We start from the raw sequence: 12,413 nt of genomic DNA, 5'->3' as shown, positions 1-12,413 counted from the left end.
GCCTCAAAATAATTATAATAATAATAATTGCAGTGGTCTCAATGATGTAAAATTAAAGGTAGTGATTCATTTTCACAAAGATTGACAAGAAAGATGACAACTGGAAACTCAAGAGACCCAGAGGTGGCAAAAGAATATTGAAAAGGAATAACAGGCAGATTGCAGTGGTTCATGCCTGTAATCCTAGCACTTTAGCAGGTCGAGGCGGGTGGATCACCTGAGGTCAGGAGACCATCCTGGCCAACGTGGTGAAAACTCGTCTCTACTAAAAATACAAAAATTAGCAGGGTGCTGTGTTGTGCACCTATAGTGCCAGCTACTTTGGAGGCTGAGGCAAGAGGATCAATGGAACCCAAGAGTTTGATTGAGGCTGCAGTGAACTGTGATCTCACCACTGCACTCCACCCTGGACGACAGAGGGAGATTCTGTCTCAAAAACAAAACAAATAAAAACAGCATCCTGGCCAGGCATGGTGGCTCATGCCTGTAATCCCAGCACTTTGGGAGACCAAGTCGGGCACATTACCTGAGGTCAGGAGTTCGAGATCAGCCTGGACAACATGGTGGAACCCCGTCTCTCCTAAAAATACAAAAATCAGCCAGGCATGGTGGCGCAGGCATGTAGTCCCAGCTACTGGGGAAGCTGAGACAGGAGAATCGCTTGAACCTGGAAAGCAAAGGTTGCAGTTAGCCGACATAGCACCATTGTACTCCAGCCTGGGTGTGGCAGTCAGACTTCTCTCAAAAAAAGCTGGGCGTGGTGACAAGTGCCTGTAATCCCAGCTGCACAGGAGACTGAGGCAGGAGAATCGCTTGAACCCGGGAGGTGGAGGTTGCAGTGAGCTGAGATCGTGCCACTGCACTCCAGCCTGGGCGACAGAGCAAGACTCCATCTCAAGAAGAAAAAAAAACAAGTAATTAAGTTCTGCCACTTTTTTTTTTTTTTTTTGAAAAACAGGGTCTTGCTCTGTCGCCCAGCCTGGAGTGCAGTAGCATGAGCGCAGCTCACTGCATCCTCAAACTCCCAAGCTCAAGCGATCATTCCACCTCAGCCTCCTGAGTAGCTTGGACTACAGCGCATCACCACATCCAGTTAATTTTTTCTTGTTCCTCTTTTTTTTTTTTTTTTTTTTTTTTTTCTGTAGAGAAAGAGTCTCACTGTGTTGCCTATGCTGGTCTCAAACTCCTGGGCTCAAACGATGCTCCTGTCTCAGCTTCCCAAAGTGCTGGGATTACAAGCACGAGTCACTGTACCTGGCCAACATGGATGAACTTTGAAAGTGCTATGCTAAGGCTAGGTGAAAGAAGTCAGTCACAAGAGACCACATATTTGTTGCATGATTTCATTTATACGAAATGTGCAGAATACGCAAATCTATAAAGACAAAAAATAGATCATATTACTTATGGCTGGAGTGATTAGCAAATCGGAAGGTGATGGCTAAAGGTTTCTTCTTGGAGTGATAAAAGGTTTTAAAACTGACTATGGTGCTGCTTGCACAACTCTGTGATTATACTAAATATCATTTAATTGTACACTTTAAATGGGAGAAATGTATGGTATGTGAATTATATTTCAATAAAGCTCTTACTAAAAAAAAAAAAAACAACAGTAAACTGATTGTTAACATAACATAGTTTTATGGAAAACTACAATATTTTTCCAAAGAAATTTAGACAGAACAGTGACATAGTTTTACATTTTTGCAAATATCTTTGTTGCTGGCGTAACAGAAGACTACTGGCTGTCATATCTGCTTCTACATTCTATGTGTTACATCACTCGTCATGCAGCCTTTGTAATACTATGTAACATTTCTGCTTTTATTTTTTATTTTTTATTTTTTTGACACAGTCTCACTGTTGCCCAGGCTGGAGTGCAGTGGCGCCATCTCAGCTCACTGCAACCTCCTCCTCCCGGGTTCAAGTGATTCTCCCGCCTCAGCCTCACGAGTAGCTGGGATTACAGGCGCCCACCACCACACCCGGCTAATGTTTGTATTTTTAGTAGAAACGGAGTTTCACCATGTTGACCAGGCTGGTCTTGAACTACTGACCTCAGGTGATCCACCCACCTCGGCCTCCCAAAGTGCTGGGAATACAGGCAGGAGCCACCGCGCCCGGCCCAGGTATTTTTTTTTTGTTGGCTTTCTGATGTAAGAAAGAACTGTCCCTTCTCCCGCATTGAGTTATTTCTTTCAGTTTGGACTCTTATTGTAGTCAAGGTTATAATCCGTTGCTATCGCCGTTTATTTGAATATCACACTGGCTCCGCTCTGGGGTAGGGTCACTGGGGGCGTCAATGAGATGCATGAGAATCGCCTTTCCACGGGCTCAGGAAACTGACAGACCCAAGGGTGCATCTCAGCAAGCGCTCCGCTTCCTGCGGGCATCCTCAGATCCTGGGGACTGTCCTGGGGTCTCAATTAAGCGCCCCCTACTCCAGCCACTTTACGCCAAGAGCGTCCCATCCAGCACCCCCATCCTAGCTCCGCCCCTGGACGCCGGCGTCCAATCTCGGGATGGCCCCGCCTTTTCAGTGAGTTTCGTCCCCGCCCCCATGCGTTGATAGGCCAGGCCTGCGGCTCGGCGACGCGCAGGGAAGACCCGGAGGAGCGGATTTACCTGAGGAACGGGCCACGCGGTCTTGCTGCGCATGCTCGGAAGGAGCCCGCCTGGGCGTTCCGCAAGGCCGGCTGCCCGGCGGGGTCGCGCGCGCGGTCACGGGGCTCGCTCCCGCGGGGCAGGTCCGGGCTGGGAGCGGGCGCCGGGGTCGGCGTGGCGGCGACTGCCTGGGCCGCGAGGTCGACCCCCGCTGCTGCAGCGGCAGAGACTGAGGGACCCGCCGCGGCGCTGTCGCCGGAGAGGGAGGGCCCCGCTGCCGTCGGTGAGGACGGGCCCCTGCGGGCCGGGAGAGTCCCGCGTCCCCGGCGTGGACGCGCCCCCGGCCCGGCTCTCCCGGGGGTCCCGAGGGCTGCGGGTGCTGGGGAGGGGTCTGCGTCTCGGCGCTCAGCCGCCTCCTGTGGGGTGTCCCGCGATTCCCCCCTTGCTCCTCGCCCCTCCTTCCTCACCCCACCCCCGTCCCCTGGCCTAAGCCCGACACCCCCACTTCAAGGACCCCAGCACTCGCCCTCCGTTCCCTGGCGGTGTCCGCCCCGCCCAGCGCTGCCTTCCTGAACCCGCAGCACCAGCCCCGTCCCACGGTTGCAGCTCGGGCGGTCCCAGTGACCTTGCACTTTTGCGGATCTGGACGCACCCCGCTCCGGCTTCTGACTCTATAGATGTTCGGTGACGGCTTTCGAACTTTGCTGACCCACAGCCGACACTGAGTAATGCCTTTTACGCGTGTACACTGCGCCTGTGGGTCTGGATGACTGAAGCACAAGTTTAAAGGGAGACGCTTGTTTAAGCTCACATGACGCAGCTGGATCTGTTCGGATTCAATTCCGTTCCATTCTCTTCCACCCGGTTCCAAAAGGCCGCGGCTAACCCATGGAGCCTGCACATAACGGGTCTGACGTAGTTGAAACCCTCGCTCGAAACCCTGCCCGTTGTTCCCTTTATTCCTTGTCCTGGGAGGAAACTGAACTTCCATAGTCAGATAATCATGTGCGAACTCCAATTCCGAAGAAACGGCTTATTTTTATTTTCATATTTCTGCTTTCCAGGGTCAATATGATTTCCAGGGCTTGATCTAGATTTTCTCGTGTGATTCTATCATGTTTCTCTTATTCCTCTCCCAAATGCTACTGGCGGCACGTGTGGAAGGAACAAGGCTGAGGTTGGGACTACATTGTGGAGCGTTTATGACACCCAGCTGATGATGCACTAAAGCTGGAGATGGAGATGATTTAACTGGGGAGAGACAGGCTGAAAGTTAAGCTTTAGAAAGAGTGGCCTGTCAGCACCCTATAGGGAGAATTGGAGTGGCTGCTTGCCAGAGCTGGCAAGATCGTTCAGAGGCTTTGGCTTGGGCTAAAGAGGTTGTGGTAAGGGATGATGTCCTGAGGTGGTGGGAATGGAAAGGAGAGGGAAGATGGGTATATCAGGCATAAAGGGAGAGAGATTTGAGGATGCATTAAGCTATGGGAAGGAGTAAATAAACTTCGCTAAGATTATGATGGAGGGTGATTGGGGAATACCCGGCTGGGGGGGTCTCATTGGCCAAGGTCTCCCTTTCGGTGCCCTCTGATTTCTAAGTTGCTTTGGAGCTGTGGCTCTCGGGCAGTTTTGCACCCCAGGGAACATTCTGCAATGCTGATGGTCACAACGTGTGGTAAGGCATGACACTAAGATCTGGCAGGTAGAGACCGGGGATGCTGCTGAACACCCCACGCTGAACAGCACAGCCTCCCACAGCAGAATCATCCGGCCCAAAATGTCAACAGTGCTGAGATTGTGAAGCTCATTTTGAGTCAATTTTAATTATCTGGGCATCTCTGCCACCTTCAGCCTCTCCAGGAGGAAGGTCTGTGTGCACCCACTGAGCGTGTGCTATCACCATAGGGGTTCATGTCCAAGGCAAGTGCACCTCCAATGCTCATGGCTCAGTAGTGGGTAGGTGGGAGGTGGGTAGACATTGGAGTCTTCCAGGAGCGCTTTTTTTTTTTTTTTAATTTTGTAGAAATGGTGTGTGTGGAGGGGTGGTCTCGAACTCCTGGGCTCAAACAATTCTCTCACCTGAGTCTTTCAAACTGCTGAGATGACAGGTGTGAGTCACCTTGCCACCAGCCCATTCAGAAGCTTTTTTTTTTTTTTTTTTTTTTTTTTTTTTGAGACGGAGTCTCGCTCTGTCACCCGGGCTGGAGTGCAGTGGCCGGATCTCAGCTCACTGCAAGCTCCGCCTCCCGGGTTTACGCCATTCTCCTGCCTCAGCCTCCCGAGTAGCTGGGACTACAGGCGCCCGCCACCTCGCCCGGCTAGTTTTTTGTATTTTTTAGTAGAGACGGGGTTTCACCGTGTCAGCCAGGGTGGTCTCGATCTCCTGACCTCGTGATCCGCCCGTCTCGGCCTCCCAAAGTGCTGGGATTACAGGCTTGAGCCACCGCGCCCGGCCCAGAAGCTTTTTAAACAAAGCTCCTTCCCTCCTCCTGCTCCTATCCCTCAGCACCCCTGCTGCACCTGGATGCAGAATGCCTTGTTCTTCTGTAACACTCGACAGTGCATGGAATAATTTCACTTGCGATATTTCATTTGCCACTTTTCTTTCTTCACAGGTGAAACCAGCCCAGAGAAGTTACGGGATTTTCCCCCGGGGTCTCCTGCCCAGCAAGCCAGCGCCTTGACCCAGGTGTGGGAGATGATGGTGGCGTCTCTCACTCACGTGTAAAGGTAATTCTGTTGCTCCTTCAGCTGCCAAAAGAGCCTCCTGGTTTTCCAGCCTTACTGATTAGAGTTTGGACCTGCTGGTGTCTGAAAGACACCTGACAGTTGCTGACATGTGACCCTTAGGTCTATACTGAGCCCTTGTGGCCACCAGCAGGACCGCAGTGTCCCAGCAGGCTACAATGAGCCCTTGTGGCCACCGGCAGGACCGCAGTGTCTCAGCAGGCCATCTGGCATTGCACTCAAATTGCTCCGCACCCACAGTTCTGGGAGATGGGGAGAGAGGATAAGAGTGATGCACCATAAACTGAGACTTTGGAGCTTTCCGTGCACATCTGCCAGCCCGTGCTCCATTCACTTAAGAAATCTGTACTGAGTGCGGCCAGGCATGGTGGTTCGTGTCTGTAATCCCAGCACTTTGGGAGGCCGAGGCGGGCAGATCACCAGAGGTCAGGAGTTTGAGACCAGCCTGGCTAATATGGTGAAACCCCATCTCTACTAAAAATACAGAAAATGTAGCTGGGAGTGGTGGCGGGTGCCTGTAATCCCAGCTACTCAGGAGCCTGAGGAGCAGAATCGCTTGAACTCAGGAGGCAGAGGTTGCAGTGAGCTAGAATCGAGCCACTTCACTCCAGCCTGGGTGACAGAGTGAGACTGTCTCAAAAAAAAAAAAAATTGGGAGGCCGAGGCGGGCGGATCACAAGGTCAGGAGATCGAGACCACAGTGAAACCCCGTCTCTACTAAAAATACAAAAAATTAGCCGGGCGCGGTGGCGGGCGCCTGTAGTCCCAGCTACTCAGGAGGCTGAGGCAGGAGAATGGCGGGAACCCGGGAGGCGGAGCTTGCAGTGAGCCGAGATCGCGCCACTGCACTCCAGCCTGGGCAACAGCGTGAGACTCCGTCTCAAAAAAAAAAAAAAAAAAAAAAAAAAAAAAAAAAAAAAAAATTCGTACAAATGAAGATTGAACATCACAAAAGAAACACATTAGGGCCCCTGTATCTACCACAAAACAACGGGTATCCACTGTAAAAAATAAAAAAAAAAAAAAAGTAACAAAAGTTTCATAAAATATACTTGTTTTTTGTTAAATGCACTGAAAATTTCTTTTTTGTTTTTCCCCCTGAGACAGAGTCTCATTTTGTTGCCTAGGCTGGAGTGCAGTGGTGCGATCTTGGCTCACTGCAACCTCCTTCTCCCAGGTAGGTTCAATCAGTTCTGCCTCAGCCTCCTGAGCAGCTGGGATTACAGGCACGCACCACACTCGGCTAATTTTTTTGTATTTTTAGTAGAGACAGGGTTTCACCATGATGGCCAGGCTGGTCTCGAACTCCCGAGTTCCGGCTCACTGGCTCTTTAACAATAAGTGAAATCTTTAACATGTGTTTGTTTTACATGAGTATAAAACAGTTTTATTTCCTTTGTTTTGGTCTAGGGCACTGTTTTTCAAACTGCTTAGTCATTGGTGTTAAAATAATTAGGTTCCAGTCAGCAATTTTTAAAATTACATGGGCTGGTTGTGGTGGCTCAGGCCTATAATCCCAGCACTTTGAGAAGCCAAGGTGGGCAGATCATGGGAGGCACAGGCAGGAGAATGACTTGAGCCCAGAAATCGGAGGTTGCAGTGAGCTGAGATATAGCCACTGCTCTCCAGCCTGGGAGACAGAAGAAGACTCTGTGATGGGGGAAAAAAAAAAAAAAGAGAATCCAAAGAATAATCTGGAAGATTCTAGATCAGGAATATTGAAGTGAATGTGCAAATGGAGGCAAAACTGGCCTCTTCCACAGTGGGGGAATTTATTTACATGTCTATATTTATTTTATTTATTTATTTATTTATTTATTTATGAGACAGAGTCTTGCTCTGTTGCCCAGTGCAGTGCAGTGGCACGATCTCAGCTGACTGCAAGCTCTGCCTCCCAGGCTCACGCCGTTCTCCTGCCTCAGCCTCCCAAGTAGCTGGGACTACAGGTGCCCACCACCATGGCCGGCTAATTTTTTTGTATTTTTAGTAGAGACGGGGTTTCACCGTGTTCACCAGGATGGTCTCGATCTCCTGACCTCGTTATCTGCCCACCTTGGCCCCCCAAAGTGTTGGGATTACAGGTGTGAGCCACTGCGCCCGGCCGTATTTATTTAAATAGAAAAAGAGAAGCCAGGCCTGGTGGCTCACACCTGTAGTCTCAGCACTTCAGGAGGTCGAGGTGGGAGGATTGCTTGAGCCTGGGAGTTTGAGGCTGTAGTGATTGCACCACTGCACTCCAGCCTGGGCAGCAGAGCTAGACCCTGTCTCTTATATGCTAGAATTACTTTGCATTTTTCTCAGCTGTTCACAATTTACAGAGTTGTACAAATAGCTCAAAGAGGAGAATAAGATAATCTGGAAAGATGTGTTCTAAACAATGTATCATTTTCCACTGAAGCACACATTTTTCTTTTGATCTCATAATCAAGGAAATTTTTTTTTTTTTTTTGGAGACGGAGTCTTACCCTGTCACCTAAGCTGGAGTGTGGTTGTGTGATCTTAGCTCACTGCAACCTCCGCCTCCCGCGTTCAAGCAATTCTCCTGCCTCAGCCTCCCAAGTAGTTGGGATTACAGGCACACACCACCACACTCAGCTAATTTTTGTATTTTTTTTTTCAGTTCTAATTTTTGTATTTTTAGTGGACACGGGGTTTCACCAAGTTGGCCAGGCTGGTCTCAAACTCCTGACCTCAAGTGATCTTCCCGCCTCGGCCTTCCAAAGTGCTGGGATTACAGGCATAAGCCACTGTGCCTGGCCAAGGAAACGTATTTTTGATAATAAGGCTGATCTCATTAGATTTGGCCTGATTATGTAGTACTCATTTACCAGATAAGCTCACCTGAATTTGCCTTGCTGGAAGTCTCCATAAGGAACCTTAGACTTTTGAAAGTCTGTTGTTTCAGCCAGGTGCCGTGGCTCACACCTGTAATCCCAGCATTTTGGGAGGCGAAGACGGGCCAATCACTTGAGGTCAGAAGTTCGAGACCAGCCTGGCCAACATGGTGAAACCTCGTCTCTACTAAAAACAAAAATTAGCTGGGCGTGGTGGTCCGCACCTGTAATCCCAGCTACTCAGGAGGCTGAGGCAGGAGAATTACTTAACCTGGGAGGTGGAGGTTGCAGTGAGCTGAGATCATGCAACTGTACTCCAGCCTGGACAACAGAGTGGGACTCCATCTCAAAATGAAAAGAGAGGCCAGGCGTGGTGGCTCACGCCTGTAATCCCAGCACTTTGGGAGGCCGAGGCGGGCAGATCAGGAGGTCAGGAGATTGAGACCATCCTGGCTAACCCTGTCTCTACTAACAAAATACAAAAAATTAGCCAGACGTTGTGGCGGGCGCCTGTAGTCCCAGCTACTGGAGAGGCTGAGGCAGGAGAATGATGTGAACCCGGGAGGCGGAGCTTGCAGTGAGCCGAGGTTGCGCCACTGCACTCCAGCCTGGCGGACAGAGCAAGACTCTGTCTCAAAAAAAAAAAAAATAAAAATCTGTTGTTTGATATCCTGAGACACAGAAGGCAAGCCCAAGATGCCTTCTCCATCAGATTTTGCCTGTAGTACTTAAAATTTGAGCAAATTCCTCTCTTCTTGAGGTTCCCCCCCAATACCCGTAAGCCTCCTGAAACTTGTTAAATTGCTGATACTTTCAAAAAAGAGGAACTCAGCCAGGCGTTGTGGCTCACGCCTGTAATCCCAGCACTTTGGGAGGCCGAGATGGGTGGATCATGAGGTCAGGAGTTCGAGACCAGCCTGGACAACATGGTGAAACCCTGTCTCTATTGAAAAAATACAAAAATTAGCCAGGCGTGGTAGCACACACCTGTAATCCCAGCTACTTGGGAAGCTGAGGCAGGACAATCGCTTGAAACCAGAAAGCGGAGGTTGCAGTGAGCTGAGATCATGCCACTGCACTCCAGCCTGGGTGAAAGAGTGAAACTCTGTCTCAAAAAAAAAAAGAAAATAAAATAAAAAGTAAAAGGAAAAAAGGAAGCCATGACTTTCCCAATGATACAAAGTAAGCATGTTACATTTTTTTTTTTTTTTTTTTTTTTTTTTTTTTTTGAGGCTGAGTCTCGCTCTGTCGCCCAGGCTGGAGTGCAGTGGCGCGATCTCGGCGCACTGCAAGCTCCGCCTCCCGGGTTCCCGCCATTCTCCTGCCTCAGCCTCCCGAGTAGCTGGGACTACAGGCGCCGCCACCACGCCCGGCTAATTTTTTTGTATTTTTAGTAGAGACGGGGTTTCTTTGTGTTAGCCAGGATGGTCTCGATCTCCTGACCTCGTGATCCGCCCATCTCGGCCTCCCAAAGTGCTGGGATTACAGGCTTGAGCCACCGCGCCCGGCCTTTTTTTTTTTTTTTTTGAGAGGGAGTCTCGCTCTGTAGCCCAGGCTGGAGTGCAGTGGCCAGATCTCAGCTCACTGCAAGCTCCGCCTCCCGGGTTCACGCCATTCTCCTGCCTCAGCCTCCCGAGTAGCTGGGACTACAGGCGCCCGCCACCTCGCCCGGCTAGTTTTTTGTATTTTTTTTGTAGAGACGGGGTTTCACCGTGTTAGCCAGGATGGTCTCGATCTCCTGACCTCGTGATCCACCCGTCTCGGCCTCCCAAAGTGCTGGGATTACAGGCTTGAGCCACCGCGCCCGGCCTTTTTTTTTTTTTTTGCAACGGAGTTTGGCTCTTGTCACCCAGACTGGAGTGCAATGGTGGGATATCTGCTCCCTGTAACTTCCACCTCTCGAGTACAAGCTATTTTTCTCCCTCAGCCTCCTGAGTAGCTGGGGTTATAGGCATGTGCCACCATGCCCAGCTAGTTTTTTTTCCTTTCCTTTTTTTTTTTTTTTTTTTTTTTTTTGAGACAGAGTCTCGCTCTGTTGCCCAGGCTGGAGTGCAGTGGCACGATCTCTGCTCACTGCAGCCTCGGCCTCCCGAGTAGCAGGGATTACAAGCGCCTACCACCACGCCCAGCTAATGTTTTTGTATTTCTAGTAGAGATGGGGTTTCACCATGTTGGCCAGGCTGGTCTTGAACTTCTGACCTCGTGATCCGCCTGCCTTGGCCTCCCAAAGTGCTGGGATTACAGGTGTGAGCCACCGCACCCGGCTAGTTTTTGTATTTTCAGTAGAGACGGGGTTTTGCCATGTTGGCGTGACTGGTCTCAAACTCCTGGCCTCAGATGATCCACCTGCCTCGGCCTCCCAAAGTGCAAAGATTACGCGTCCAACTTTTTTTTTTTTTTTTTTTTGAGACAGAGTTTCACTTTTGTTGCCCAGGCTGAAGTGCAATGGTGGGATCTCGGCTCACTGCAACCTCTATCTCACGGGTACAAGCAATTCTCCTGCCTCAGCCTCCCGAGTAGCCGGGATTACAGGCGCTCACCACGACGCCCAGCTAATTTTGTATTTTTAGTAGAGACAGGGTTTTGCCATGTTGGTCAGGCTGGTCTCGAACTCCTGACCTCAGGTGATCCACCACCTCAGCCTCCCAAAGTGCTGGGATTACAGGTGCGAGCCACCGCGCTTGGCCGTTAACTATTTTATGCAACATTAATGAGGAAACCTGTATGATATTAAAGATTAAATGAGATGATGTAGATAAAATACTTGAGGTGTGTTAGTGCCCAGGACAAAGCAAACCTCGTGTGTGTCTTAGGCTCGTCACTTTAGCCACAGTCTTCTTTTTCTCAAGGGCATCTATTCTAGTGTTTGTCAAAGTCTGGTTCATAGTCTATCAGTTATCAGGAGTATTTGCTAAAAATCTAGATTCTTGGCCGGGCGCGGTGGCTCAAGCCTGTAATCCCAGCACTTTGGGAGGCCGAGACGGGCGAATCACGAGGTCAGGAGATCGAGACCATCCTGGCTAACATGGTGAAACCCCGTCTCTACTAAAAAATACAAAAAACTAGCCGGGCGTGGTGGCGGGCGCCTGTAGTCCCAGCTACCCGGGAGGCTGAGGCAGGAGAATGGCGTAAACCCAGGAGGCGGAGCTTGCAGTGAGCTGAGATCTGGCCACTGCACTCCAGCCTGGACGACAGAGCCAGACTCCGTCCCCAAAAAAAAAAAAAAAAAAATCTAGATTCTTGTTCCTGCCTCTTCCCCGATCCTCTCCCCACCGCCCGAAATCTGGAGTCTTTTTTCCTTTCCCCCCCAACCCGCGAGACGGAGTCTCACTCTGTCGCCTAGGCTGGAGTGCAATGGCGCGATCTTGGCCCACTGCAACTTCCACTTCCCGGGTTCAAGCAGTTCTCCCTGCCTCACCCTCCAGAGTAGCTGGGATTACAGGTGCCCGCCCCCATGCCCAGCTAATTTTTGTATTTTTTAGAAGAGATGGGGTTTTGCCATGTGGGCCAAGCTTGTCTTGAACTCTTGACCTCAAATGATCCACCCGCCTTGGCCTCCCAAAGTGCTGGAATTAGAGGCATGTGCCACCATGCCTGGCCTTGGATTCTTCTTGAATCCCTCTCTAGAACCTCAGCTAGAATTTTAGATGTGAAATCCTGGAATCTACATTTTTATCAAATGTTCCACGTAATTCTTATATAGACTAGAATTATATGTAAAAATAATTGAAATAAAAGCTTCATGGACCAGTCGTGGTGAGATCTTTGCTCACTGCAGCCTCAACCTCCCGGGCTCAAGCAATCCTCCCATCTCAGCCTGCTGAGTAGCTGGACCGCAGGCACCTGCCATCACGCCAAACTTTTTGTAGAGACAGGGTCTCACAGTATTGCCCAAGTTGGTCTCAAACTCCCGGCCTCAAGAGATCCTCCTGCCTCACCATCCCAAAATGCTAGGATTACAGGCATGAGCCATCACACCTAGCCCCTACAATAGGGATTTTAATATCCTCAATTTAATTAATTCCTCTGTTCTACTTGATATTACTCTTGATCCTCCTGCATAACATTAAATTACTACTCAGGAGATGCGGCCTGTCTTGAACTTGTTTAATATTTTCCCACTGTAAAAAGAGTTTGTGCACATGGGAAACCGTTTTGACAACAAGAAATTCAAGAAAAAAATCAATACTCTTCCTACTTTTAATATTTCAATATATCTCTTACTAGTTA

General features: G+C 49.8%; 1 protein-coding gene across 5 annotated transcripts in view; it reads left to right on the top strand.

Moving 5' to 3' along the window:
* Nucleotides 1–2,600: 2,600 nt before the first annotated feature.
* FLYWCH1 (FLYWCH-type zinc finger 1) overlaps nt 2,601–12,413 on the top strand; it is a 52,750-nt gene continuing 42,937 nt past the window's right edge. For all 5 annotated transcript variants that reach the window (XM_050774268.1, XM_050774271.1, XM_050774267.1 and 2 more), the window contains exons 1-2: nt 2,601–2,887; nt 5,217–5,331. The gene's annotated coding sequence lies outside the window, so the exon portion shown is untranslated. The remainder of the gene's footprint in view (nt 2,888–5,216; nt 5,332–12,413) is intronic.

Source organism: Macaca thibetana, chromosome 20 (genome assembly GCF_024542745.1).
Source record: "Macaca thibetana thibetana isolate TM-01 chromosome 20, ASM2454274v1, whole genome shotgun sequence".
NCBI lineage: Eukaryota > Metazoa > Chordata > Mammalia > Primates > Cercopithecidae > Macaca > Macaca thibetana.
This window is presented reverse-complemented; position numbering and strand designations above follow the sequence as displayed.